General features: G+C 56.1%; 2 non-coding genes and 1 pseudogene across 2 annotated transcripts; all 3 read left to right on the forward strand.

Moving 5' to 3' along the window:
- Positions 1–2,214: 2,214 nt before the first annotated feature.
- Positions 2,215–4,024, forward strand: LOC144423670 (small subunit ribosomal RNA). The gene has a single exon (XR_013476135.1). It is a non-coding gene; the product is annotated as a small subunit ribosomal RNA (ribosomal RNA).
- A 298-nt stretch (positions 4,025–4,322) lies between these two features.
- Positions 4,323–4,476, forward strand: LOC144423507 (5.8S ribosomal RNA). The gene has a single exon (XR_013476001.1). It is a non-coding gene; the product is annotated as a 5.8S ribosomal RNA (ribosomal RNA).
- Positions 4,477–4,764: 288 nt separating this feature from the next.
- Positions 4,765–5,000, forward strand: part of LOC144423703 (large subunit ribosomal RNA) — a 3,696-nt pseudogene continuing 3,460 nt past the window's right edge.

Below are 5,000 nucleotides of genomic sequence, written 5' to 3' on the forward strand. Positions count from 1 at the left end.
GCCAAGAAAGAGCGGTGCGGGGCCGGTCGGAGCGCACCCTTTTCTCGGTGGCTGGCGGGCGAGAGAGTGCTGCGTCGCCGGCATCGGCGTCGAAAGAAGCCGAGCCGAAAAAAGTTAAAGTACAAACGTGCAAGCATACTAACCTAACCCTAGGTAAGGCATGTCAGAGCGAAAGACAGTAATTTCAAATGAGCCAAGAAAGAGCGGTGCGGGGCCGGTCGGAGCGCACCCTTTTCTCGGTGGCTGGCGGGCGAGAGAGTGCTGCGTCGCCGGCATCGGCGTCGAAAGAAGCCGAGCCGAAAAAAGTTAAAGTACAAACGTGCAAGCATACTAACCTAACCCTAGGTAAGGCATGTCAGAGCGAAAGACAGTAAACTCGAATGAGCCAAGAAAGAGCGGTGCGGGGCCGGTCGGAGCGCACCCTTTTCTCGGTGGCTGGCGGGCGAGAGAGTGCTGCGTCGCCGGCATCGGCGTCGAAAGAAGCCGAGCCGAAAAAAGTTAAAGTACAAACGTGCAAGCATACTAACCTAACCCTAGGTAAGGCATGTCAGAGCGAAAGACAGTAATTTCGAATGAGCCAAGAAAGAGCGGTGCGGGGCCGGTCGGAGCGCACCCTTTTCTCGGTGGCTGGCGGGCGAGAGAGTGCTGCGTCGCCGGCATCGGCGTCGAAAGAAGCCGAGCCGAAAAAAGTTAAAGTACAAACGTGCAAGCATACTAACCTAACCCTAGGTAAGGCATGTCAGAGCGAAAGACAGTAAACTCGAATGAGCCAAGAAAGAGCGGTGCGGGGCCGGTCGGAGCGCACCCTTTTCTCGGTGGCTGGCGGGCGAGAGAGTGCTGCGTCGCCGGCATCGGCGTCGAAAGAAGCCGAGCCGAAAAAAGTTAAAGTACAAACGTGCAAGCATACTAACCTAGCCCTAGGTAAGGCATGTCAGAGCGAAAGACAGTAATTTCGAATGAGCCAAGAAAGATCGGTGCGGGGCCGGTCGGAGCGCACCCTTTTCTCGGTGGCTGGCGGGCGAGAGAGTGCTGCGTCGCCGGCATCGGCGTCGAAAGAAGCCGAGCCGAAAAAAGTTAAAGTACAAACGTGCAAGCATACTAACCTAACCCTAGGTAAGGCATGTCAGAGCGAAAGACAGTAAACTCGAATGAGCCAAGAAAGAGCGGTGCGGGGCCGGTCGGAGCGCACCCTTTTCTCGGTGGCTGGCGGGCGAGAGAGTGCTGCGTCGCCGGCATCGGCGTCGAAAGAAGCCGAGCCGAAAAAAGTTAAAGTACAAACGTGCAAGCATACTAACCTAACCCTAGGTAAGGCATGTCAGAGCGAAAGACAGTAATTTCGAATGAGCCAAGAAAGAGCGGTGCGGGGCCGGTCGGAGCGCACCCTTTTCTCGGTGGCTGGCGGGCGAGAGAGTGCTGCGTCGCCGGCATCGGCGTCGAAAGAAGCCGAGCCAAAAAAAGTTAAAGTACAAACGTGCAAGCATACTAACCTAACCCTAGGTAAGGCATGTCAGAGCGAAAGACAGTAAACTCGAATGAGCCATGAAAGAGCGGTGCGGGGCCGGTCGGAACGCACCCTTTTCTCGGTGGCTGGCGGGCGAGAGAGTGCTGCGTCGCCGGCATCGGCGTCGAAAGAAGCCGAGCCGAAAAAAGTTAAAGTACAAACGTGCAAGCATACTAACCTAACCCTAGGTAAGGCATGTCAGAGCGAAAGACAGTAATTTCGAATGAGCCAAGAAAGAGCGGTGCGGGGCCGGTCGGAGCGCACCCTTTTCTCGGTGGCTGGCGGGCGAGAGAGTGCTGCGTCGCCGGCATCGGCGTCGAAAGAAGCCGAGCCGAAAAAAGTTAAAGTACAAACGCGATGCTAATGAGCGAGCCGTTGTCTCGACTAATATGTAGGGGGCGTTCGATCGAGCGTCTGGCTTGAGCGCTTGTCGGCCTAGCAGAACGGTCGCATTGTTATGCCCGGGTTTTAGGCACCGCTGCAGGCGGCCGGCAGAGCTCTTGTTTGTGCGAAACTGAATGGATCGAGCCCGAGAGAGGGCGAGCAAAGAAAAAACGCAAATCGCTCCGCCTGGCACTGCCGGCGAGAGCGTGGACGTCGCGGCCAGCGACTGTCGAAGCTGAGTACGGCCGCAGGCGATCGCCTCGGTCTTAAACGAATGCGACGAGCACGCGCCGGGCGGCCCAGCAAGGGCCGAGCGCAGCTGTCGCAGCTATCTGGTTGATCCTGCCAGTAGTGATATGCTTGTCTCAAAGATTAAGCCATGCAGGTGCAAGTACGAGTTCTCGTAAAGCGAAACTGCGAATGGCTCATTAAATCAGTCTTGGTTTATTTGGTCTCGTAAGCGAAGTGGATAACTGTGGTAATTCTAGAGCTAATACATGCATTAAGCGCCGACTTCGGGAGGCGCGCTTTTATCAGATCAAAACCGACCGGGTTCGTCCTGTGACGTTTGATGACTCTGGATAACCACGCGGATCGTACGGTCTCTGCACCGACGACGTATCATTCAAGTGTCTGCCCTATCAACTGTCGAAGGTACGCTTCGTGCCTACCTTTGTGATAACGGGTAACGGGGAATCAGGGTGCGATTCCGGAGAGGGAGCCTGAGAAACGGCTACCACATCCAAGGAAGGCAGCAGGCGCGCAAATTACCCATTCCCGACACGGGGAGGTAGTGACGAAAAATAACAATACAGGACTCTAACGAGGCCCTGTAATTGGAATGAGTACATCCTAAAACTCTTAACGAGTATCCATTGGAGGGCAAGTCTGGTGCCAGCAGCCGCGGTAATTCCAGCTCCAACAGTGTATGCTAAAGTTGTTGCGGTTGAAAAGCTCGTAGTTGGATTTTGGGCGAGCGCCGCCGGTCCGTCGCAAGGCGTGTCACTGGTTGCGTTCGCCTCACCTTCGGTTCTCCGTCGGTGCTCTTGACTGAGTGTCGGCGGTGGCCGATAAGTTTACTTTGAAAAAATTAGAGTGTTCAAAGCAGGCTGTTCGCCTGCATAGTGTTGCATGGAATAATGGAATAGGACCTCGGTTCTATTTTGTTGGTTTTCGGAGCACGAGGTAATGATTAAGAGGGACAGACGGGGGCGTCCGTACTCTGCCGTTAGAGGTGAAATTCTTGGATCGGCGGAAGACGAACTACTGCGAAAGCATTCGCCAAGAATGTTTTCTTTAATCAAGAGCGAAAGTCAGAGGTTCGAAGACGATCAGATACCGTCCTAGTTCTGACTATAAACGATGCCAACTAGCGATCGGGAGGCGTTACCATGACGACCTTTCCGGCAGCTTCCGGGAAACCAAAGTCTTTGGGTTCCGGGGGAAGTATGGTTGCAAAGCTGAAACTTAAAGGAATTGACGGAAGGGCACCACCAGGAGTGGAGCCTGCGGCTTAATTTGACTCAACACGGGGAAACTCACCCGGCCCGGACACAGGTAGGATTGACAGATTGAGAGCTCTTTCTTGATTCTGTGGGTGGTGGTGCATGGCCGTTCTTAGTTGGTGGAGCGATTTGTCTGGTTAATTCCGATAACGAACGAGACTCTGGCATGCTAAATAGTTACGCGACCTTCTCGGTCGGCGTCTAACTTCTTAGAGGGACTAGTGGCGTTTAGCCACACGAGATTGAGCAATAACAGGTCTGTGATGCCCTTAGATGTCCGGGGCCGCACGCGCGCTACACTGAGTGAAGCAGCGAGTGTCTAACCTAGGCCGAAAGGTCCGGGTAACCCGTTGAACCTCATTCGTGATTGGGATAGGGACTTGCAATTGTTTCCCTTGATTGAGGAATTCCCAGTAAGCGCAAGTCATCAACTTGCGTTGATTACGTCCCTGCCCTTTGTACACACCGCCCGTCGCTACTACCGATTGAATGGTTTAGTGAGATCCTTGGATCGGCCCCGTCGCGGCTGGCAACGGCCGCGTCGGCGTGTCGAGAAGACGATCAAACTTGATCATTTAGAGGAAGTAAAAGTCGTAACAAGGTTTCCGTAGGTGAACCTGCGGAAGGATCATTACCGAAAGTGGTGGTAGGCCCCGGCCGACCGCGCACTTAATTGTCTTTGGGTGCCGCCGAGAGGGCGGCCGTCAATCGGGGTTCCGCCCCGTGCGACACGCGTAACACGTTGGCATAGCAAGGCAGCCGAGTGCGATGGTGGCTTCTGGGCACCGCGCTCGATGTGCCGCCGGCCCAGCCCGGCGGTCGCTCGGCGCCGTTTGTTGGTGTTTTTGTGCAGTTGTTGTCGGTGGTGGTTTTGTGGTCGATCCCACAGTGTGACGTCCTCGCGCTTCGGCGCCGGGCGAAACGTCGAGGACGACTCTTAACGGTGGATCACTCGGCTCGCGAGTCGATGAAGGACGCAGCCAAGTGCGAGAAGTAATGTGAATTGCAGAACACATTGAACGTCGACCTTCTGGACGCGAATTGCGGTCTCGGGTCAATCCCGGGACCGCGTCTGCCTCAGGGTCGCGTTCGTCCTCACCCGAGGGCCGTCGCCTGGCCTCTGCGAAGACGGCCGGGCGTCGCCCCAAGTTGAAGCGGTCGCCGAGCTTTCTCGGCGCGACCGCGTGTCCCGTACACCGCCGGCCCCTCGACGTGTTCAACTACGTTCGAGGGGCGGGTCCAGGTCGGTCGGTCCGGTCACGAGATCAAGACCGACCGTGGGCCAAGGCGGCGACGGTACGCGCTCGGTCGGCGCCGGCGGCGACGACTTGCGATGCCAGCGGGCCGTGTAAGAAGCGGCCCGCTTGACACATACGACCTGAGTTCAGGCGAGAGCACCCGCTGAATTTAAGCATATTATTAAGCGGAGGAAAAGAAACCAACAGGGATTCCCTGAGTAACGGCGAGTGAACCGGGAAGAGTCCAGCGTCGAATCTGCGCGCTTTTCGAGCGCGCCGAGTTGTGACGTACGGAAGTCCCAGTGCGGCTAACGGCGAGCGCCGGTGTCCTTCTGATCGAGGCCTCGTCCCACGGCGGGTGTTAGGCCCATA

The sequence above is a fragment of the Styela clava genome, chromosome 5, assembly GCF_964204865.1.
Source record: "Styela clava chromosome 5, kaStyClav1.hap1.2, whole genome shotgun sequence".
Lineage (NCBI taxonomy): Eukaryota > Metazoa > Chordata > Ascidiacea > Stolidobranchia > Styelidae > Styela > Styela clava.